Raw genomic sequence first — 26188 nt, 5'->3', positions numbered from 1 at the left:
AAAGTGAATAATAAATAATAAAAATAAAAAGTTTAAAAATTACTTAAAAGATGATTATAATCACTCATAGTATCATTATTATATTGGTATATAACCTTGTAAACTTCATGTAGCCTAAATGTATTGTATTTTAATGGCATTTTTATCTTCATAAACTATTACTGAGATCTTTCCCTATTGATACATCAAACTCTACATAGTCATCTTAAAGAATTTTGCAAGATTCTGCTGTTTAGATTGATCATAATTCATTCAAACAATTCTTTGTGACTGGAATTTCAACCAATTTTCAAGTGTTTATTACCATAAATATCATAGTAAAAGCATTTTTGGTGCATACATCTTTAACTCATTATTTGTATTATTTTCTTAAGGTAAATTCCTAAAAATCAACTACTAGGTAAAAAAGTATGCACATTAAATTTTAAGACCTTTAACTGAATTGCATGATACAAAACTATTAATGCAATAAAACCCTAGTCCCATAGAAAAAAGCACAAAGCCATTCCCAGAAGCCTAGAAGATATTTTGAACCCTCTACTGAATTTCGGGAATGTTATTGGTGGCTTAGGTATGCAACCATATGATTCTAAACAATTAATTTTTTGTTTGTCTGTCTATCTGCATTTAAAACAGAGGGCTCACCAACCTGAACCTAACATTGTAAATAACATTTGCTTTAAACAAATGGTGAAGGTGGAAATGTAGTTCACAGGAGTACCATCTAAATATTATAGGGTCAAATTACACAATACCAAGAAAAACTAGTCAGATCTGAGAGCTCAGTCTCTATCATAAACATGGTGTGTGACCCTAAGAAAACCACCAAACCTCTCTGTGCCTTAGTTATTTCATTTGTAAAATATGAATAAAATCTCCCCATAGTGTTTTTGAGAGTATTAAAGAAGATAAAAATGTAGGAAAATGCTTTGAAAAATATAAAACAACTCTGAATGATATTTAACAATCATTCTTCCAGAAAGGGTGTTATTTCCTGCAAATAATATTAAACTTAGCAAATAAATATGTGTAAAATGATACAATGTGTGACAGTTTGGAATCAATTGATGTGCTAGAATTCTGAAATTTGGCACAAAGACCCAAAAACATGCTACATACCATTAGAGTTCAGGCCTGTCAATGGTTGGTCAAATAAATGGAGAAGGTTTAACAAGTAAAAAGAATGATAAGCATTCCATATCCAGTTAATTTTTATATGATGTATTGTTTCTTTAGCTTCATTGTCCATACCAAGTTTTCAAAACCCAGTACTTTACCTTGCAATTCAGCATTTCATCCAAGATTAAAGTGAATCTCACTTATTATTTTTTTCATATAAGATAGACCCATGAAATTTACCATACAAATATACTCTTTGTTTTCTAATCATATCCTACAAAAAACCACACTACCACATTTTCCTGAATTCAGATGAAAAGAAATTCTTGTCTTTCTGGGGGCCTTCTACTGTTTAAACTCAAACTGTAAGACAGAGAAAGATATTTTTCCCAGGAGAGGGGCAACAGAAGCCAATGAGTATGGAAGTAAAAACCAAAGGGAAGATCAGGTCATCTCTTAAGAGGGAATCCTTTTAGGTACACTCATACATTGCTGGTGGGGTTGCAAATTAGTGCAGCCACTCTGGAAAGCAGTAGGGAGATTCCTCAGAAAGCTTGGAATGGAACCACGATTTGACCCAGCTATCCCACTCCTTGGCCTATACCCAAAGGACTCAAAATCAGCATACTACAGAGATGCAGCCACATCAATGTTCATAGCTGCTCAATTCACAATAGCCAGATGGTGGAACCAATCTAGATGTCCTTCAATTGATGAATGGATAAAGAAACTGTGGTATATATATATATATATATATATATATACATATATATATACACACAATGGAATATCACTCAGCCATAAAGAAGAATAAAATTATGGCATTTGCAGGAAAATGGATGAAACTGGAGAATATCATGCTAAGTGAAATAAGCCAATCTCAAAAAACCAAAGGACAAATGATCTCGCTGATAAGTGGATGATGACACATAATGGGGGGTGGGAAGGATGCAAGAATGGAGGAAGGAGGGACTGTATAGAGGGAAAACAGGGGTGGGAGGGGTGGGGGGAAGGAAAAAATAACAGAATGAATCAAACACCATTACCCTATGTAAATGTATGATTACACAAATGGTATGCCTCTACTCCATGTACAACCAGAGAAACAAAATGTATCCCATTTGTTTACAATTAAAAAAAAAAAAAAGAGGGAATCCTTTTAGAGATCAAAGCATGGGTCTGAGAATTTAGGAATAATATCTGAGATCTACTCCCACTCCTATCCATACACGATGTCTGATGAATCAGCCACCTTTGCAGGGTCCCCACTTCCTTTAGACAAAGTCTTCTTAGATTTCGTTCACTGTTGAAGGCAGGAAAGAGACGGATGGAGATTCCATCCTTCTTCTGAGTGAGTGTGCCTTCCCAAGAATCCATGTAGAAAGATTGATGATAAAAACAAATTCTGTTAGAAACCACCAGAACTTAGCCAACAGGAAGCCACTGCAGTCAGATCTTAGCTAATGGGAAGCCACTGCAGTCAGATCTTAGCTAATGGGAAGCCACTGCAGTCAGATCTTAGCTAATGGGAAGCCACTGCAGTCAGATCTTAGCTAATGGGAAGCCACTGCAGTCTGGACTACACCTAGCCATGGGTCTGCTGCATCAGTCACCCAGTACCTGTTACCTTCTGAACAGGAGCAGCAAATAGGAGGTGGGGCATCCTGCCTGCCTCACTAACTGAGCAATGGACATGCATTATCTATGCTTACTCCCCATCTACCCTAGGCTGGTCAAATGATAATTAACTTTAGCATTTAAAAGTGATGCCTGTAAAATCTATTTCATAGAGTTCTAACCAAACCAAACCAAAATCAAAAAACAGACAAAAAACAGCCTAGGAAATCATCATGCACTTTCTTCCCTCAGTACCATCCATTATCCCTGATGCTTGTCCAGCCCTAGATCATCCTCAACATTTTTTTTTCATTTTTCTTTCCTTTTTGTTTTTGTTTTTGCAGATGGAACCCAGAGCTTTGTACTATAGTCTAGAGCACTACCACTGAGTGCAGCCCCAAACCTGCAGCCCTAGACCCCTTCTCTTTGAGCTTCTTATTTCCTTCCTTTCCTCCTAGCCTCCTTCTCCCTGTACCTCCTAGCCCTGAGGCTACTTCTCTATAGTACGGAGACTTTGCCTTCCATGTGTTGATGAAGTGATAAAAATTTAACATTTTATGCACTTTTGATTTAACTTAAAAATGCCTCATCAGCTGGAGAGCTGTGATTCTACAGAAACTCCAATAGCACTGGAATCCTCAGAGCCATAGAAAGCCTGGGGCTAAAATGAAAGGAGTCTTTTAAAAAAAAACCTTTTTTTCCAATTATAACAAGTCCCCCCTCCCATTTTTACCCTCTTTCTCATGGGAAAATGCATTGAAGGCAAAGCATTTGTTCTGAAAGTACAGACATTATATACTACCTTCTTATTAGCAGGATGGTAAGACTCTAAAGGCTACTGACAGTCCCCTTCCCCATCCCCAATCTCACCTGGGTCCAAACATACAATTGTTAAAGTCTCTGAGCAGGATTAGAAGTCACTTTGTTTGGGGATTTTCAAAATCAACATGAATGAATTAAGAGGCAATGTTAAATGATAAGCCTATTTGTGTCATCTCCCAAATTATATTCTCATTTCTTCTAATAATAACAATCATGGTAACGAAAATTTAATGGAAATCAATGAGTTTTCCAGACACTGTTTGCAGCCCATTTTATGTCATCAGAAAGGATTATCCTGTTAAAATGAACTTAGTATCAAGAATAAATAGGCCAAGTTCATCCTTCCTACCCAATGTTTCATTAAAAAAAAAAAATCATTACTTTTGTCACCAAATGACATATAAAGAAAAGATTAAGCATATATGTAATTTGAATTTTAAAAAAATCTAATATTCATTGAACCACTGCTACACAATGGTCTTCTCTCTCTCATCTACGCATTATTTAATCCTATAGCAAACCCATAGATGCGGGTATCAAGGCATCCCATAAAATCAAGATACTCTTTGTTTCTTCCCAGCAACTGTACTTGATTCTTCAGATAAACCACAGAGACTAGACATTACCCAGAGTTGTGCCCCATTAATATCCTAATGTCATTAACAATTTCCTCCTCAGTAGTCAACAAAAGAAGGATCGCTTGCCTTAGAGTAGGAACAAAATTACTAAGCTATTATGATGAGGCACTAACCGAGAAGGAGCTGAGAATGGAGGATCATTTTTTGTAACAGTGAACTGACAACACCACTATTAAGAGGACATGGTTCCCGACATTGCAAATGAAGAACTTTCTAATGAGAAAATTTATTGTGTTAGTAACAAGATCGTGGTTTCCTTGGGAAGGGATAATGCCATTGTCATCTTCATACTGGAAGGATCTCAGGGAACAGGTTCAAAACTGAAGTTCAAGCTATGTGTGGCCCATATTCCCCTGTCCTTAACTTTCCTTTAACAAGTACAGAATCTGAGCTAGGGGAGCTATCAAAGGAGAAACTGCTCCATCCGGTTTCTGCCCTCATATTCAAATCTCTGGCTCAATGGTAACATGCATTTCCTCCTTCCTGGTTTCACAATAATTCATTGGACGCGTTCCACCCGTGTCCAAAATAGAACTTTCCTATGTCCATATGTTCTGGAAACAGACCCCAGATTGTGCTCTGTCTTTGCCATCATCCTAACCCAATGGTTTCTCACCCAAAGCCCAAGTGAGATTGTACCGTCTGTCTCACTTTCTGTTTTCCATCTCTCTCTCTCTCTCTCTCTCTCTCTCTCTTTCTCTCTCTCTCTCTCTCTCTCTCTCTCTCTCTCTCTCTCTTTCTCTCTCTCTCTTTCTCTCTCTCTCTCTCTCTCTCTCTCCCTCTCTCTCTCTCTCTCTCAAGCACACACACATACACACACACATATACACAAACAAGGGATGAATTCATGCCTGTGAATGACTTTCTCCTTTATTCACAGCATTCTGTGCATCCAAGACAACATGGAAGTTAGCTTCCTCTTCTAGCAGATCTGACCATGGGAAACTCCTGGCATTAACTATGATCTCCCAGCTCATGCTTATCTCCTTGAATGCTATTACCTAGATAGTCCTCTAATTTTTTAGAAATTTTACATACATTGTTTTCTGTCCCTGACTCCCCCTATCTCCCTCCATCCCCTCTACCCTTAGATTGTTGGACTGCTTCTGTGCAGCACCCTGCCAGGGTTGGGTGCCTCAGGTGGAGGTGGGAGGGACCACCAGTTCCTCAGACCCTGATTTAGACCCAGTCTTCACAATGACACTGTCATGTGGGACAGAACCAAAAGACTTTTGCTGTGGCTCATGCAGATTACATCTATTGCTTTTCTCCTATCTCTGTGACCTGTCATTCTGTCATAGGAGGAAATTGAATTGGTCCACACGATTTTCTCTTTACAATACCATGCTGGTTGCTACCCTGTTCCTCGGGCGCCACTGAGAGATGGAAAATTGATTGCCAGATGCTGTTTTGGTGTCTTCCTAGGCACTGAAGGTGACTGATGATTTGATACAGACAGATCACTTATCCTGTGGCTGTTTCTCTGAGAACTTGTGCAAATCAAATTTCATACAAATTGGATTTCACTTCCTTCTTGCTTTTTTGGAGATACTTGATTTCAGAAGGAGCCTTAATGTTCTGTATCTCTTACTGTTTGAGTTATAATGTTACCCCCTTTGCAATCTGTCCTCACTCTGGGTCTCAGTTAATGAGATTTTTTTTTTATTTTTTTAAATGCACAAATACACTGAGTAAGCTACAAAAAAATAGGAACTATTTATAAGGGCTAAGTTGTCAGATCACTTACTAAAGCATGTATGGTAAACTTGGAGCCTCTTCAAATATCAGTAACTACTTGGTATATAATACTTATGAACTAAATGCCTTTGCCTTACAAAGTCCTTTATAATTATTTTCTCTCATTTAATCTGCCTAATGCCTTTTCAGGTGATAGTGATTATCTCAATTTATAGTTGATACCTTCACACCAGAAACAAGACTTTCCCAAATTCACCCAGATGAAAGTGGAGGAGACAGCACTGAAAACATGCACATGTCCTGTATGTCCCCAATTCCCCATTTTAACACAAAATGAAGACTACAACACACACTCTCTTTATATTGAGGCTTCTCTGAACTGCATCTCTTGGGGAGCTATCCAAATGCACAGAGTAACCACATTCTTTCAGTTACATAATGTTCATTTTTATGGACGAACTGTGCATTATTTAACCAATGCTCTAATGATGCACATTCAGTTTTTTCATTATTTGGGGAAGGGGGAGTCAGAGTAAACTTCACATATCAAATCCCAAGGATATAATCTGAGGATGCAATTTCTCTATATTCTCAGAGTAGGTATGAATTCAAAATCTTGTAAATTTTGTAGTTATTTCTAAATAGACTTCCACAGGACTTGTGGAAACTTATGACCTCCTCCTTCCTCCAGCACTGTATGACAATGCCCATGTCCACATGTTCTCACCAACAGTGTCATATCAAATTTTGCAATTTTACCAAACTTATAACCTGGCAGGTGAGGGGGTGGGGATAACAGTGTCTCAATGTATTCTTTTTTCTTCTTCCCCCTCCTCCTCCGCCTCCTCTTCCTCTTCTTCTCTTATTTTTTAGAAAAAGGAAAAAGTTTTATTGCTTGACTAGCAAAGGAGAAACAGGGGATTCCTGTCTCAGAGGCTGTGATTTTCCCCATCAGGGGGATTTTTTTAGAGGTGATTCGAAGGCGACCTTCCAGGTGCTTTCTGTCCAGAGTTGTGATGCAAGGGTTAATGTGGGCGAGAGTCAGTTCTTAGATCTTCTGGTGCCATCCTGAAAGTCTGAATTCCAGTTCCTGTGGTAGATGTGTGCTCAAGGACAGATAACTCTGCCTAGGATGAGGAAGAAAGGTAATCCTGTTTCCCTGAGATTAGGGAAGGGAAGATTAGGGAGAGGAAGAGAAAGAAGCATGTCCATTTTAAAAATAAGTCACAGTGGCAGAGCAGCAAGGACTACATTCCAAGCATGATGTGGACCACTCTTATATTTCCCCACTGTCGAGTTCTACATTCCATGCAAAGTTGGGTGACAACATCTCCAAGCTCCTTTCTGCTGAGAGAAGGCAACACTGTGGGGATGTGACCCAAAGTCCTGTACATGCTTTTATTGAGAATGAAGTTAGTCATTTTTCATGTTTAAGAATTCTATTTCCTTGTCAATGATTATTTATTTATATTCAATATTGATGTTTTTCTAGTGAGTCAGAAAAGTCTTATTCTTCAGGCTGGGGATGTGGTTCAGTGGCAGAGTGCTTGTCTAGCATATGATAGGCCCTGGCTTCAATCTCCAGCATACACAAAAGTCTTATTCTACACAATTTCCAGAAACACTTTAAATAATGGGAAAATGAGACCTGCTTTGAGTTTCAGTAGCTTCCCTCAGTTTATCAGTTGTCTTTTCCCTCCTCCACCCTTACAGAGGTTGTTATTATCATAAGGTTAGATTTATCCTTTTCTTTAATGACTAATAAATTTTTAGTCATAGTTTTAAAAGCCTGTCTCCTTCAATTTCTTCTATAAAGGAATCTGCACATGTTTTCTTTTACTACTGCTTTTGTTTCATTTTTCACATTATAAGCATTGACTTATCTATAGTTTTATATTGCCTTGTGGCTTGAAATATCAACCCAATTGTTATTTTACATACTTATGTTGGACTGCTAATCTGTTTACTGAATGACTTCTTATTTCCCCAATTGTGGGGAAATATACTACAACTCTACATGCATTGGGGTCTACTGTCTGGATTTTCCATTCTTTTCTGGAGATCTGTTGAACGATTCTATGTCTGCATCACATTTTGTAGTTCCTAAAGCCACACACCCTTACTGATCTTATACAGTGCTCACATGTTTTCTAACTTTTTAATTTTTACATATGAAATTTAGAATTAATGTGTCTGATTCTACAAATTTGAGGATATTTTCTTGACATCATGTCACATACATAAATCTACTTGTGACATCCGCTGTCTCGATGTGATTGTGTTGTCTTGCTGAAGCACATGGGATGTCCTTCCATTAATTACAGACTTCGGTTATGGTTTTTCGGAGTGATAGAAAGTGTTTCGTAGAGGTCAGTACATGTTTATTTTAGGTATTTTAATATTTGTTCCTTCTTCTTTTAAACTCATATTGTTCTACCATTATACTTTTAATCAACAATTTTATGGAAAGTATTATGTTGTGCACATTCATTTCATATACTGCTACTTCACTGAATTCTTCTGCTTGTAGTAATTGTTCAGGCATTAGGCTTTAGAGTGTATAGTATTATTTTCAAAAAGAATTATTATTGCATTTTTCTAAATTTTCATTTCAGTATCCATGGTGATAACTGATCCAGTGATTGTCTGTTTTTATGAATTAGTATAATGAATTATGTCAATACATTTTTTGTATTGTTCCAACACATCCTACTTCAAAAAAAATTACAATTTTTAAAATAAATGACTGCTTTCTATTTAGTCATATTTTATGTAGGGTATTTTCATTAATATCCATAAGTGAGGTTTCAGTCCACACAGACTACAGGTTGGCATGCCATGTATCTCTGCTGGTGCTCTCTGAGTCCTGTAGCCATACAAGCTCTTCACAATACGCCTGCCTGCCAAGCAGCTTTGGCTCCATCTCAGCTTTGGCCTTTCCTATGCATACTTAGAAAGCTTGCACTGTTTATGAAGTGTCAAAGAAAAGGGTTAACATGATTTCTTTCTCTTTTTTATGTCTGTAGGATTTCTAAGAGAAAAAGAAAAATACTGTCATCCAGTCACCTTCAAAACAGATATTCTCAAGGTTTATTTTCTACATTTAGAACAAATGTGGTCTATTTTTATATTCCATTAGTACAATTACGTGTGGAATCATCACTCTTGTTTTCCTCTTTGTTTAATCCCTTGTGTTCTAGAATGCCCTTAGTTGCCAACATCTGCAAGTAAATGAAACTATATGAATCAGAATTATTCTAACAATTTTCCTAAATATATTTTTAAAAGGTGTATGCATGGCTATTGATGTTGAATCACAGTAACATGTGTACATGTTTTCACTGTAAAATATTTATACAACATAGAAATCTATAAAATAGTAAGTAAAAATCTCCCGTTTCCTTACTCTCCCATCCAGAGTCAACTCTATTAAAATAAGCAGTATGTTTTATGACATTCTCCTCATCTGCACCTATTTACACACATGTGCAACACATACAACTTTATAACAGACATGGGATCCACTATATATCTTTATATATATATCATTATGCATATCTGAATATCTGTGTGAAATATGTCTAGAAATGAAATTATCAAGGTATATACACTCCAAAACTTTTTAGAGATTATTCACTGCCATCAGAGAACCTATAGTAATTAATCTTCCTATCATGAAATTAGTTGTTTTTCCCCATCCTTTGCAGCACTGTATATTATAAATTGTTCATTTTTATTATTTTCATTTTAATCTACATCTCTATTACTATAAGCTGAACACATTTTTTCATGTCATTGGCCATCTATGTTTCTTTTCCAGATTTCCTTTAAAAACTATTGTTCATTTTTCAAATTTTAACTGATTTGTAGTCACTCTTTATAAACACTGGAAATTAACCAATTGACTGTTACATATACTATGAATAATTTCTCCCAGTCTATCACCCAGTTTTCCACCTTAAATTTATGTTACTGAAAGTTTTCAAAATTTTTCCATTTTACCTTTTGACATCTCCCTTATTAATTTGATTATTATTTAATGAAGAGAACCTAATACTTTTACTATATCTAGTAAATGTTTCTGATCAAAAAAAAAAAAAAAAAAAGTGCAACCAGCCTTGTCTCCCTGGCTTTGAAGAATGAGAACAATGAACAAAGTTTCCATGCCCAGGGTTTCCAAGGCAGTGAGAGAATGGTTTACACAGAAGTTCTTGTCTTATATAGTGCTTACAATTAGCAATAATCATGTTTTCCCCACCAGTATAGTTATTGAATTTGAGACCTCTTTTGCTAACTAAAGAACGTAGTGTCCTGATGATCACAAGCTTTCATTGTCCATAACTAAGTAGATTTAGAAGAAGACCTAGCCCTGGGACATTCTGCAAGACACTGGCCTTTCTTTCCTTTTTAATGTATGCTTTTTACAATAGTTAGCATCACAAACAACTACATACTTCAAGATGGGAAAGAGCATGCATATTATTAATTGAAGATGTTTAAAAAATTGCATTTTAGTTCATCCAAATTTTGCTTCTGTCCCTGTTTACCACTTACATGCCTTTCTCTATTGAATTTATAAGCCTTTTTTGGGGGGGAGGGGTGGGAAGAAAAGCATGCTGTCTCCAGTTTTTCTGATTTTGTTTCCCAAAACCCAGACAATTTCTCCACACATGCCTTGGAGACTTGGCTCAATTATTTCCCATATTATGCTCTTCCTATTGGACAAGGTCAATACTGATGTGGCCACTTACACCATGGTGACATCATATGGCTCACTGACTGCTTTCCTTTGCACCTTTGAAATTTTTACTAAGTGAACCTGTGGCCAGGTCTCTATGTTTGGAGAAATCTATATTTTTGACATTCTATACTGTTAACAATGGTCTATATTTTAATATGTGTTGTGTGCTTTACTGTATTTTATGTTCCATCTTGGATAACTATTCTACAAACAGCAGAGATGATAAGATACATGTGAATTTAGAATCCCACCTTCTTCCTTCACACAATGCAGATGTAGGTGAGGTATGAAGTTTACAGAAACAACAAACCTTACTTTCTGAATTGTTTAAAAAAAAATTGCTGGGCTGCCTGTTCTAAGAGTTTTCTTCCTACCTTTCTGCCTCTCATTAACTTTTGCAACTTAGTAAGCTCTTCATCAAGAAATCTGCACCTAAACTAGACCTTTGGTATTGAATGTTAATTAACTTTTCTTAACTCTGCAGGAATGCCCTGAGGTTCTGTGTCTGTCATGGAGCTAGGAGACCCCTGAGATAGGAGTCAGGGTGAGCTCTCCAGAGATGTGAATTTATAATTGAGGGTACTGAACTCAGGCAAACACACTACTTCAAGCTTCCTTTCCATGTCCCTTCACCTGCAAGGTGCTGGCAAGTGAGACCATAATGGAAGGAAAATAAACTGTACATTTGAACGCTGCCATCACACTTCCTGATCAAAATTCTAGCAGAATGCTTATTAGACCTCAGTTTCCAATTTTTTAAAACAAGGGTGGCAGGGGAATTCTGGTGTTTAAAACAGTTCAAGACACTTAGCAAATGCTCAGATGCAGCAGTAGGAATCATAGTAGAAGAGTACTCATCATATCCACCATAACAGACTTCAAAAAGTATAAACTGTGGAGATTGGATAAGTTCTTTCCAATAACAATATTTATCTAGTCTCAGTTTAAAGGTTACTTCCTTAGAGAACAAAAAAATAAAATGCAAGTGTATTCATTTCCTATTGCTGCTATAATAACATACTAAAAAATTGATGGTTTAAAACAAAATAAATATATTACTTTACAGTTCTGCAGGGCAAAAATCCAGAGTGGGTCTCATTAGGGTAAGGTGTTGGTAAGAATGCTATCCTTCTGGAAGCTTTAAGGAGAGTCTGTTTCCTTGTCTATTGCAGTCCTAGAGGTCACATGCATTCCTTGGCAATTGGTCCCCTTCTTCTACCTTCAAAGCCAGGTCTTCACATCTCTGTTTTGCTGCTTCCCTCTTCCACATTTTCAAAACCCTTGTGATTACATCAAGCCCAGCCTAATAATCCAAGACAATTCTCTTCTTTGAAGGTCAGTTTATTATCAACCCTAATTCTCTTTACAGTCTTAGTTTTTCTTTGACACAAATCTAATATATTCAGAGATGCCACCTATTGGGATGCAGGAGCATCTTTGCTTACTTCTTCCCATAGCCAGCACTGCTTCTGAAATGGATCAGAAAAAAATTAAGACATTCACAAAGGAGGAAGAATATGAAAGCTTACCTGAAGATCTCTAGCTTCAGATCTCCAAGTGCTCCAAAATGTTCCAAATTTTAATCATGTGCTGTCATGATTTCCCCAAGTGATGATATAAAAACATACAAACAAAAAATGCCACAAGGAATCATGGAATCAGAGGCTACTAAGTTCAACTCAGTCTCAAGGCTTGCTGAGAAAGCAAAATCTTTGAAATAATTAAAAGTGTAGACCAGTTGACAGGAAGACATAGAGAATGAGGGAGAAAAAATAAAAGACCAGTTTTGTCACTGAAGGCAGAAGCATAATGCCTAAGCTTAATCAACAAGAGTAATCCCATTCATCCCAAGTTTCTTTCAGTAACTAATATGGAAACCCAGAATTTGTAGTATGTAATATATTGTGTTTCAAAAGACATTCATCACCTCTGAGTTTCATGTTCTCTTATGAGAGTGTTCTAAAAAAAAAAAAAAAAAAACCTATATTCTTATTTTTTTTTCCTATTGATTTATATGTCAAATGTCACTGGTAGGTGAGACTCCAATCTGTTCTCACCTCTTCACTTCCAATGCTTCCCAAGTCCCACCCTCTCCTGCTGGACCTGGTAAAGCAGCCTTCCATCTGGTCTCCTCACTTTCTCTCTTGTCCCAACACAGTCTATTCTCCACACAGAAGCAAAAAATCTAAAAAATCAAGCCCAATCCTGTCATTTCCTTGTTGAACTCTTTCTGACATTTTCTCAGTAGATGAGTAAAAAATGGATACACTCTCTGATCACGGTCTCAAGAAGACCCATCTGAGTTGCTCCATGAACCTTTTCACCTCCATTTACCACTCTCCCACAGTTACTATGTTCCAACCATATGGTTTTCTGTCTGTTCTTTAAACACCAAATGTAAGCCCATGCACTGGTTATACCCTCTGCCCCTACTACCCTCATCTCCACATGCCTAACCCCCATTCTCAGATCAATGATCACTTACTCAGAGCAGTGGCCTTACTACTAACTCTAAAGAAGTCCCTGCTCACACCTTTGACATTTCTAACTTACTATTATATTTTTATTGCTTTTACATTTGTTAGGTTTAGATATGAGGCATCCCCTCAAAAACTCATGTGTGAGACAATGCAAGAAACTTTAGAGGAGAAATTATTGGATTATGAGAGTCTTAACCACATTAGTTCATTAATCTACTGCTATGGATTAACTGGCTGCTAACTGTAGGCAGGTAGGGTGTGGCTGGAAGAAGTAATCTCACTGGGGCCATGCCTTTGGGGTTTATATTTTGTAGCTGGTGAGAAGCAGGGCTCTCTCTCTGCTTCTGAATCGCCATGTCCTGAGCTGTTTTCCTCCACCATGCCCTTCTGCTATGATGATCTGCCTCACCTGTGAACCAGACATATGGAGTCAGCTAACCATGGACTGAACCTTTGAAACTGAGCCAAAACAAACTTTTCCTTTTTTAAGTTGTTGTTTTTAGGGTTTATGGTCACAGTGATGAAAAAGCTGACTAAAACATTACTTATCTCTATCAGAAATTGGCCATTTATTTTTTCATATTTTTATAGTGCTGGGAATTGAACCCAGGGCCTCATGCATGCTAGGCAAATGCTTCACCACAAAGCTACACCCAGCCTACTTTGCTGACTCTCTGTCCCACAAGCTTAAAGTAAATGTCAATTGAGAAAGGATCAAATTCCTTATAGTAGCTGGCTATAGCCCCAGATGCCACAACAGTATCAGATACATAGTAACGACTTCATAAATATCTCTGAACAAGTACTTTTTTGAAGACTTAAATCAAGAGGGTTTATTTATTTCACAAAATAATGTTCACAGGAATAGTGATTAAAACAGTAAACAGATAAATTTATAATAGTATTTGCAAACTGTGCCTCAGTTTCCTCAATTATAAATGAGAGTTGGTTTAGATGACAAAGAAGGCCCTTCCCAGTAATTACAGTTTCATGATTATGACTCAAATCCAAAAGATTGAAGCTAATTTTCTAAAGGACAGTTACTAAGTAAAGTGGTGTCCACCCCTGTAATTTAAAAAATGACTCATCTCTATCTGATTCATCCATAGTGGAAAGTATCTCTTAACTCCTTAACTGCAGATCTTTCTGTTTACCAAAACTCTCTGCATTGCCAGTAGCAGCCAAGCAAAACTGTCCAGCATTATGAATAAATATAGATTTTCACAAGATCAGAAGGTTAATCAGAACTCCATAGAACAGAGGAAGATTTTATTTCTCTCTGCTCCTTGCCCTGCTTTCCCTCTACAAATACTTAGGTAGGTGAATACCTTGGAACGATGAACCTTTGTTATTCATTTCGTTTGCTTGCCTCTGAATCCATCCTGTGTCATTCTTCTTTTAATTTCAGGTTCTCTGATATTCTGCAAAAACAGTCAAAAATGGAGGGTCTGGAGGGTTTGCACTTGCTTTTTCCTTTCTGTCTAGAATGTCCTTCCTGTAGCCAGCTCCATCACCTCCATGGGGTCTTCACTCAATGTCACTACCTTCTCTAGATGACAAGCATGGTCCCACCCTCTCCCTGCTGTTGTCTCTTGTACACTTATTGTTTCTTGTACTGCACATTTGCTTACTTAGCGTCTCATTGTCTCAGATGCAAGATTCAGGAAATCTAGACTTTTGTTTGCTTCCTTCATTGCTCCATCTCCATTATCTTGAACTGAGGCTGGCACAGCTCGGAGATCAATCAGCTGCTATTGAAAGGAGGGCAGGTACATGCTGCTTTGATTTCCTGGTAATGTGTTTCTCTGCCTCTCTATGCATACCAGGATGACTGAGAGCAGGAGCTGCCTCATTACATTAACCCCAAATTGAAATCTTTTGCTAGCAGAACTAATCACAGGTGTTTGAGAAATGGGCATTCCAAACTCAGGATCTTCTTGTCCACCTCCACAGACTGCTACCAATTCCTAACAAGCTCCCGAAGAGAGAGGAAGAGATGTCAAGAGAGGGAAGAAGAGAGAGGCAGGGGAGGGAGAGAGAGAATGAACCATTCTAATTACTATCTTTTAGTTCTAGGGGTGCCTATAAATGGCACAATTTATAAAATGGCCTGCAAGGGGGCAGCACCTCAATGGTCATTGTGTCTGTGGTATGGAATTAAACAGGAATGAAATTTCAACATTGAAACTAAGGGCAGTTTTATGGTTCATAGAACAGAAAGGGACAGAATGTTGTGGGAAGCCCTGAAAGAAACAGAATCTGAATCCACAGTCCAAGGTCATAATTGCCTGCCCCTTGGTCAGAAGGGAAGTTTAATTAAGAAGTAATTGCAGAAATAATAGTCACATATACATATATTTTATGGAACAGAATTCACAGAACATTTTGGGTACTCAATAAATTCATTAATTTTAGTAACAACCACAAACAGTGTTTAATTAAGTAAAGCAATGAGTAAGTTACTGCTCACTTCAAATATTAGAAATAGTAACTGTTATAGTAAATATAAAAATAAGAAGAAGAAAAAATAGGAGATGCAAAATGTCAGATTACATTTGAAAGAGTTTATCCATTCATGGTTATAATTTTTTTCTGAGTCATGAACCCCTTTGGGGGATCCAAAGTACTGGCCCACTTTGGCTACTCAGATGCCCGTGCATGCCACATTTTCTGTAAAATAGTTACAAAGGGGACAATGCCTACAATTATCTTTGATAATTACCAACAGATAGAATCTAGCGGTCACTGGGTCAATGGCAAAATTCCAAATTTTCTTTTCATTTTTGGGGGTTTCTGGACTTCTTAAAGTCCCCCAAAGAACCCCAGATCTGCATGATGCTCCTTCAAGTCTTTCTGATTAGGAAGGACCAAAGTCCTTCACGAGGGTTGCCATTGTGAGTCATGTCTGGGTCTTGCCTATCTCTGTGTCTTACAGCTATTTTTTAGTTTCCTTGAGAACTTACTCTCATGCTGGTCCCTCACCTAGGATTTCTTCCTTCCACCCCCTTGCCTATTCCTTCCAGCTAGTTAACTCGTATTTGTCCACTGGCTTTCAGTTTAAATTCCACCCTACTCTTCGATGTGCTAAAAAAAAATACTTTAATTTCCTTCATGGTACTTGTTATTATGACAATTTATATGTGAATGACTTCCTTCACTTGACAATATGAGTCATTTGGAAAGAATCATATTGGTTCTATTCAGTCTTTGATCTCTAAGGTCTAAACTTAATGCCGGCCACATACTAAGTGCTCAGTACATTAATGGACACAGAATAAACAAAAGAGTGGACACCTATACTGGGTCAGTACTGCCATTTAAACCCACATGACCATTGGTTTTTACAATGCAGTTGTAGGATTCTTGATATTTTCAAATCTACACTTTATCAAGCTGTTTGATTAGCTTTAATTTCATAAAATAAAAGATAGAGAAGGCAGATCTGGACGGAAAGAACTGTAGACTGTCTTCTGAAAAAACAGTAAGGGGTATTTTTTTCACTATTGTGAACTGTATAGTAATGCCCTCAAATTTAATAAGTAATTTACTGTTTTAATGTAAAGTATATAGTATCTGTGGATATATGGCACAAATTCTATAATTCAGTTATTTAGACCATTCAATTATTCAAAAGTAAAAAAATTTCAGTTAGGAGGAATAAGTTCAGAGGCTTTATAGTACAACACAGTGACTATGACAATATCAACATATTATATACTTGAAAATTATTAGTAAGCAAGTAGATTTTAAATGTTCTTACCACAAAGAAATAAGCATGTATATCAATGGAAATGTTAAATCAAATTAATTTAGCTATTTCACAGTGTACACACATTTCAAACCATCATGTTGTATATCATAAATACACAGAGTTTTTGTCAACTAAAAATAAAATAAGCTATGTGACTATATCTTAATATTTTCTTTGGTAGTCTCTCAAGTGTGGAATTTGGCCTTTGAGGAGGGAGTTTAACACATGCCTATTCCTAGGACTGTATTCCTCTGTGCATTTCTTACCATCCTATCAATTACTAGAGTCAGAAATAACTGAGGAAATTATTCCAGTATTACTATAAAAGTTATTGTATCATGAATACATGCTCTTACATAAGAAAGGGGGATTGGTCATTCTGAAAATTTTGACCCAAAGGAAGTAGATATTATTGAGGACTTACATGGATAACAGAGGAGGTTGCAACACCTTGGCTCATCTACAGGATAACAAGGAAAATACTAACTGAAAATGAAATTCAGAGGCTCATGCAAATTCTGTTCCCGATTTTCAAATTAATTTTCCTCTACAGTTTTTTTTTTCTAGCAGATTTTTTTCCAGAAGAATAAATTGTCCATATAAATCAGAGTGAAATGGGCAAGCCAATATAAAAAAAAATGAAGATATAAGAAATCTTTTATTTAGAGAACATGTTTAAAAAAAATTGGTTATTTTCAAGATTTCTCCCTGATCTTTAGTTTTCATCAGTGGTTATAACCTATAAGGGTTTCTTTTTCTTTTTTTTTCCACTTATCATATTTGGTGTTCTCTTAACTCTTAGTTTCTGTAAAAATCCATAAAAATTTTGGCCCTTATTCTTTTAGTTTTGTTTACTGCCTAATTCATATTTCACTCTCTCTTGCTCCCCTTACCCCCTTCTCTCTCATGTTATCTTCTAAAACTCAATAATTTTTGTTTTGTAATTTTTAATATTGTCCCACAGATCCTCATTTGTTTTTTTCTATTTCATTTTTCTTTCTTCTCCAAGTTGTATAATTGCATGTCAGTTTGTTATTAAACTCAGAGATCTTTCTTATATGTTCAATCTGTAATTTAAGCTATCAAGTGAATTTCTAAACATGTATTCTTCAATTCTACAATTGCCATTTACTTCATATTGACAGTTTCCATGTCTATTCTGAGATATACCATCTAGTCATTTATTATGATAATATTTTATTTAAATATTTATAAAATCTGAAAAATAAAAGAAATTAGTTTTATCCTAATACCCGAAAAGGAGTTCCCTGAATAGTGTAATGACTAGAATGGTGTATATCACTTTGTTGTTAATTACTTCCATATTATGTTGGCAATTGTGTTCATCAGCTTTTCCTCACTGTGACCAAAATACCCAACAAGAACAACTTAAAGAAGTACACTCACACTGGGATAAACTGATTATGTTACAGCTCTCACAATCCAATCATTTCTCCTCCATACATTCTTGCAGTATCACAGGAGCTGTTACAGGACAGCTCATATCCATAGCTTAACAGCAATCATTTAAAAATAAATCTCCTATGACTTGGTAATCATGATTCTGGTTCTTAACAGCAGATCACTTCTGTGTATACTGAAAAAAACATTATTTTGGGACTTGCAAATGAGAACTTTATTTTCAGCTCTCCATGCTGAATTTTTCTACCTTTCTTTTCCCTACATAGATCACACAATGTGACTGCTGCTCACCTATAACATCCTGGGAGACATAAGTCACTCAGATGCCTAGAAAGACAGCAACATCCCTCCTGCACAATAGACCTTTGATTGGCATAGCAGGAGACAGACTCTATTCTGGTGTCCTCGTTTACTTTCCCTTGGCCCTTCTGCAAGTCACTTATCATTGCTGCTCGATGTGCTTGTTTTATACAATACCACAAATGAAAATATCATATTTGCAAAGTGTTGCATAAGCTATTGTTTCATTGTTATTTTAATTACTGTGGTTTCCAGTTTCAGTTCTTTACATAATGGTGCACCTGGCTAATTTCTAGCATGGAGAGCAGGGCCTCTATCTTTTTTTAACTTCCTTTTGTTACAGTATATGACCCAGGAACAAATGATGTACTTGCAACAACTCAACTTTCAGGAACAAGTGAATGCTTTAGAGGATAAAAAGGCACAGAACTACAGGGGGTTAAATGTGTGATCTAACAGAGACTATAGTTAGTCCATAAAACTCTGTGTTTGGACCCAATTAGATACATCACTTGGTTAAATCAGAACAGAGAGAGAACAGAAGCACAGTGCAGCCTTTGATTCATGGACTTCTTCCATATATGTGTTGATGAGAAGGGCACTACTTTAGGAATCTGTGGGCTAGTTCTGAGGGACAGGAGATGCCCAATTGTCAACAGGGTGATGGTTGTCGAAAACTGCAATCAGTAAGCCACAAACAAAAATAAATGGCCTCCCCCCAAAATAAGAACTTCCTTACCATGGAGGAGATTTTAAAAGACAGAAAATAATTAAATCTCATTTTGACTTGAAATTTTCAAATTGACAGTTGACTTCTGTGAACTCACTACCTGGATGCTCTCAGTTTTATGGCTGGCAAATGCTTTTGTGAACTGAACAGGTCAGAATAAGTAAAATGGAGAGAAAGACAGGTTTGGCTTGCTGATTGTTTTTGATCTAAGTTAAATATATATAATTTCTTCTTAATAAACAGATACTTGTTATTGCACATTATTTCTTGATCATAGTTGTGTTAGTGGTTCCAACCACATGTCTACTCAAATTAGTCAAATCATTCAGTATGAATCAAGTACCTATTTTTTTCAGTCACAGAAGGATAGATGTCTTCAGATATTGGCAGTGGTATGCTGGAAAACTAAATCTCAAAGAAAAAAAAAAAATCCCTGATTTGTATCACTTGCTGATTTCCTAGGTATAAATACTCGTACCTTGGCCAATTTCAAGTCTTCGAATTAAAAGTCAGGAAGAAATGCACAAAATCAACTGTCCTGAGCTAATGGAAGCCAGCTCTATCATACCAAGAGCAGAAGAAATAATTACAACAAAAACTAACTTTTATACGGTGTTTTACAAAGAACCTTTTTTACACATGTGCTCACTCAATCACAGTTTTTTGTTTTTTGTTTCTTGGATTTTTCTGAGACCTGAGCTGTTCCTGAAGTTGAAGTTCAAAGAGTTTTCATCATTATATCCACTATGAACAGCAGATCACAGAGCTTGGACATGGTCCTTACTTTAGGAAACTAAATTCCACAACATTCTTGGGTATTTTCAAATTCTCTGCCCTTAAAATTATAAATGAATTAGCAAAATATGTACAACGTTCTACTATAAATAATGATTTATTTTTAACACCTTATAATTTTTGAAACATTTTTGCATCTATAATTTAACTGAATTTCACAATGAGGTGAAAGAGCTTATATCTTTTTTTCATATCCAAATTCTGAGGTTCAAATAAGCTAAGTGACTTGAAGATTTCGTGGTAGGCAGCACTATGTCGCAATATGGATGAAATGACTTCTTAGCCTATAGTACAGGGAGGAATAAAAAGTTAAACCAGAACTGGTATTTTTATCAGAACCATCAGTGTTGACCCAGTGGTAGAGCAGTCTGTTATGAAACTGAAAACAAACAGTGGTCCCAGGACTTTTTCAACAGTGTGGTATGCCCGCTCCACCTAAACCTACTCACTAGAAAGATCGGAGGATTTAAAATCTCAACCCCTGGGTCAATCCCAAGACTAATTAAATATTAGAATGTCCTGGCATGGGACCCAGAAACTAGCAGTTTTATAAAGCTACTCCAGTTGATTTACAGATGTAAATTAATATATGCAGAAAGAACAAAGCACTTCATTCTTTCAATCATTTCTCATGTTCATACACTAACCCATCCTTACAGACATACAATTAATATTAGTTGCACATGAACTAGTGCCTATTAGTACCAGGAATTATTTTGGATGCTGAGACTGCAATATGGTCAGTTGGACACCCACAAATGAGTTCACCCTCTAAAAAGGGGTATGCACATGAGGAAAGGAAACTGTACATTTTAAGGGCAGGGAGTGTAACAAACATTGAGTGTAACAAAGAGTATAAACTCCAGTAGCTATCCCTGGGTTCTCTCCTGTTTAGCCCAAGGTCAGTGCCTTACAGACTTTAAGAGAAAATCACTTTCAAATAGGATCAGGATCCTGTTCCTTATAATGATATTTCACCCTGCACATCAAATTAAGTGAGGGGCTTCGGTAGTTTGAGGTTTAATCACGGATGTGCCTTCATTTATGCACTAGAAAGTCTCCTAAATTGTTCTGCATAAATCATTTTTAAGGTAACAGTGAATACTGCTTTCCTATTAACTCAGATTATCATTTATCTTCATTACAAACATACTTTAATTGGAAGTGGCTACTAACAAATTTAGCTACAAATGTCTCACTGGGACCTTTATTAAGCACCAATCAATAAAAAACAAACCAACCAAAAGACAAAAAAGTTCCTGGTAAATGTATAATAGGAGTCAGTTATTATTTCAAGTTTGTGTCTACCAAGAGACATAGACTTTCCTAATTCCCTGGTCCACTAAGTCAACCACTTGGAAAGATGACCTCACAACTGTAATAAATCTGTATTTATTCCTCATGGTCAGGAAGCAAACTCTTCTCAGGGCTAATTTGCTCCAGTAGTTAATATCCTTTAAAGTGTCATTAACTAAATAATAGCTATATGGAGGAAAGCAGCTTCATTCCCTGACACTTTGCCCCACATTATTCCACTGACTCAGTGACTCACTTGAAATGCTTAGAATGTTCCTATTCAGCACAGCCAAGGGGTCCATGACTCACCCACTCCTTACCTCAGAGCAGCACGACTCTCCATATGGACTCAGGCTATAGCACTATTCCTCTGCCATCAGAAGCTAACTTTGACCAGATTTTGTAGGATGGCAAAAGATCCTTGGTGCTCTACAGGATCAGATGGAGCTCATAGTACTTACTTGCTTCTCCCAAAAAGTCATGAATAAAGGATTTATTTAAAGTTAAATGCAAAACATATTCCTATGATACAGAAAACTTCCTCAATCACTACATGCTCAGATGTTCCTTTTTTTTTTTTTTTATTAAAGCTGGCAAAGACTCCTTTCAAAAAGGAAGGGGGATGGTAATTTGGCAATTTCCAGTTTGATAACTCACAGAGGCTTCCAATTCTTGAATTCCCAAGAGAGACTACCTTGTATTTTCTTAAGGTAGAGGCTATCCACTGAAGCAAATATGGATTCTCTACATGCTGTTTATCAAGTTTATAGATTAGTCTTTTCCTTCTACTTTCCTCTTTCCTCTACGTTTCCCATTTTGGTTATTTCATGGAGTTCAGCATGAAGATGAGATGGAATCCAAGTTGAATACATACTTCCACTCAGCTAAGAAAGCAGCTTGAATGGCCAAGTAGAGAAGCCTGACAATGTTCAATCCTGTGATATTTGACTGTTTATAAAAGCTGTGCATTTGGACAGAATGGTAATTATCATCTGTTTTATAGGTAAGAATATTTAAAATGACAAAGATATTGCCCCAAATCTCCTAGACAGAAAAGATCCAATCCAAGTAAGCCAATTCAAGTCTCCCCGTTCCACATCCTCTATTCTTGTGACTATACCATGTTCTGAGGACTTCTCCCTATTCCTCCTCCTCTCAACTCTGGGCAGAGGAGAAGCAGTTGTATGGGAGACAGTAAGTACCCCACTAGAGAGTGCTTCAGGGTGACAGCTTTCACGGTGTCAGGATCAGTGATCTGATAGCTTCACTGCTTGATGTAATGGCTGTGAATGAGCCTTGCTTATTGTCATATCTATTACTGAGAGTAATTAAAGCCGGAGCTCTTTCTCTTTCAATTATAGCATTTGGCTGGTTTAATTCCAAATGCAAAGAGAACAGGTATATAAGCAGGCCAAAAGGAAAAAGAGAATATTATGTGATTATCAGGGCAGCACTAAATAAAGCTTCATCTAGAACACATATGGAAGGAAATCCAGTCATTAAAAAGATGTGAGAATGAAAAAACAGATGCGTCATGTGTTATAAACCTTGCCATTAGTGCCTGCCCATTATGTGGTTGCTTACAAAAATTAAATAGATGCCCCTTGTGAAGGGACAGTTGATTTCCTAAATAATTTTTGGTCCAGTGGGTAGTTTAGTTGAGGGTGGTATGAACAAAAATAAAATAACAACTATAACAAAAAAACTTCCTAAGAAATACTTTTGACTATCCCACACCGAGGAACCTCCTCTGCACCCCTACCAGTCTTGAAGCAATTAAAGGACAGAGATTCTCTGGATAAAGAGAATGCGTATATGGGCTGAGTAATGTTTTGTATAGGATCATTCCGAGGCTATTCTCTCATTTGGTGTATCAGTTTTTTAACAGGTATATTCTGTAGTCAGGTAGAGTGCACAAATTCCTCTTTTCCATAACTATTGACTAATATTTATGAGAGAGAAGGAGAAGGAAAAGGTAGGGGAAGTGAAGAAAGAGGGAGTCAGCTTGTATCTTTGTGCCAGTGTTTTGTTGAAATTTCAAAGGACGTGAAGTGCCTAGTCTGGGGCCCACTGGAGAAGGTAGACTGTCCAGCTGGCCTGGAGTCATGTGAGGCGATACTCGGCATGGTTGTTCACTGTGGTAAAGGTTTTCTTTTTCAAGAATCAAAGTGCATTATAATATGGGACAGCACTTTGAAAAACAAAAAGTTACATAAGCATAAGGCTTTATTATAGGAAATATGTGTCTCAAGATTAACGGAAATCTTTAAAGACAGAAGAAAAGATCAAAGAAGGAAACACTTTTTCATGAGACCTCTTGTCTTTCCTTGTCCACATCGCCCTGTGGAACCATGTTCTCCAAGATTAAAAGCATCAGCCTAGCTCCAGTCCTCCTGCAGCTTCTCCTTGTGCCACCTTTAACATTCCTCTTGAAGAACTATTACAGAAATCAGCAAACTACAGTAACACAGCCACATCAATGTTTATAGCAGCTCAGTTCACAATAGCTAGATTGTGGAACCAACCTAGATGCCCTTCAACAGACGAATGGATAAAGAAATTCTGGTATATATACACAATGAAATACTATTCAGCCATAAAGAAGAATAGTATTATGGCATTTGCAAATAAATGGATGGAATTGAAGAATATCATGCTAAGTGAAATAAGCCAAACCCAAAAAAACCAAAGGTTGATTGTTTTCCCTGATAAGTGGAGAATGATATATAATGGGGGTGGGGGGTGGGGAATGAGAGAAGAATGGGGGAACTTTAGAATATGTAGAAGGAAATAAGAGGGAGGGGAGTATGAAAAATGGTGGAATGAGACAGACATCATTACCCTATGTACATATATGATTACACAAATGATATGAATCTACATTGTGTACAACCAGAGAAATGAAATGTTGTACCCCATTTGTGTAAAATGAATCAAAATGCAGTTTGCAAAAAAATGAAAAGCTAGATAAAGAAATAATAAAATATAAAAAAAGAAATTATCGCTGAAAGAATTAAATATTCATAGAAATAATCCATAGTGATTTACTTAAAGTACCAATAAATGAGCAATGAATTATCTTTAAAAATAATACTAATGATACTTAGTAATTTTTCAGATACAAAACCTGATTGATATTATTCTCTTCAGTGGTAAAAACTTCTAGATTTGGGTTCTAGACCAATATCTCAAATCCTAATTGTGTCAATTCTTTCTCACTAAGCTCCAGGGTCTTTTTTCCTTCTTGTGGAAACAAAGAGTGTGCTGAGAACTATGAATCCAATACCACTTTTGGAAGAGCAGCAAAGAAGCAAGTCTTGAAACTAAAATTCCTATTTGTTGTGGGCTTTGACTTTCATGAGAAAATGGGATGCTGGACAGCAGGTTCTAGCCAAGAGACTGTAAATAATATGTGATGGAATATGCCTGACCTATCAACTCTATATTCTAATTAGGTAAGTATTTTTGCTGGGTGAAAGGCCTGGAAAATTGACATGGAGGAGATATGGTGGCATGGAGGTGCTAAGATCCAAGAGCCAAAGCAACCAAAACTGCTCTGTAGGAGCTGCAGGAAAGGTTTTGACTTTAAATTTGAATCGGGAATATGGAAAAAGTAGGCCGGTGTAAGTTTAGGGATATTGGTGAAAATATCCAATGGATAGCTGCTAATCTTGGGGTAGCTGAAAGGAATCTAAAATAGTAATGCTTAATGTTCTATCAGAAGATACCTGCATTTTTGTAATAAACCCTGTCTTTTATCTTTCCCAAAAATATTCTGTGAAAGGTGTTATATTCATGTTTTGGATAGGTTTGGTTGTTAGCACCTTTGTTTATTTATGAAAATCATGAAAGGGCTTAAAAGTCAAATCTAGATCTAAATGTGCAGGACAGTGATAACCTTGAGAAACTAAACTAACAGGGATATGAAGATCAGAGTGTTTCATACTTCTAAGGAACATGGAACAAGAAAAATGTCTGATCTTACAAGGCCAAGAAATATCCAGTGATCATTTATTTTATCCATTCTCATCAATGGCAAATAAGGACAAACCAAGTTGGTATTTAAGAGAACTTTGTGAGACTTCTGAATTATAAACTAGGACAGGAAACAGCAAACTACAACCCATAGGCCAAATCCAGTCTGTCATCTAATGTTGAAAATAAAGTTTTACTGGCACATAGCCATGCTTATTCATTTCCACATTATCTGTGGCTGCTTTCAAGCTATGACAAGGGAATTGAGTAAATGTGACAAAGACCATATGGCCCATAAAACCTAAAATGTTTACTATCTGATCCTTTACAGAAAATGTTTTTTGACTTTGGGATAGGAAGATACTTTGGTGGGACAATACCTTTTGACAGCCTGACTCAGAGCTCAGGAAAGGGAGCCACTTATTTCCCGAGGAAACAAGACACTGCTTAATAAGATTTGCCTCAAGAATTGGCATAGTCTTTCTTCTTCAGCCCCTCGTGGACCATTATCTCAACAGAATGCATTTCAAATAAGACAACACATCTGGCAATCACAGGGAACTTTTGAATTGGAAACTCGATCTGTGAGGTTTTCTCCTGCTATCACCATGGAACCCTAATGTGTTCATCAAACATGAACAAAGCACCTCCTCTCTGCCTGGCATCATGCTAGGCAATGAGCACCCAGAGATCAATAAAACACGGCCTGACTTTAGAGAACGCATAAAGAGAGGAAGACAGGACCACGTAATCGGAATGCAGTGCCGTAGTTACACTAACAGAGGCCTGACCGAGGTGCACCTG

At 36.8% G+C, this 26188-nt stretch overlaps 1 protein-coding gene across 4 annotated transcripts in view; it reads right to left on the bottom strand.

Moving 5' to 3' along the window:
- Ctnna2 (catenin alpha 2) overlaps positions 1–26188 on the bottom strand; it is a 1081443-nt gene that overhangs the window by 577160 nt on the left and 478095 nt on the right. The gene's annotated exons all lie outside the window — the stretch shown is intronic.

The sequence above is a fragment of the Sciurus carolinensis genome, chromosome 13, assembly GCF_902686445.1.
Source record: "Sciurus carolinensis chromosome 13, mSciCar1.2, whole genome shotgun sequence".
Lineage (NCBI taxonomy): Eukaryota > Metazoa > Chordata > Mammalia > Rodentia > Sciuridae > Sciurus > Sciurus carolinensis.
This window is presented reverse-complemented; position numbering and strand designations above follow the sequence as displayed.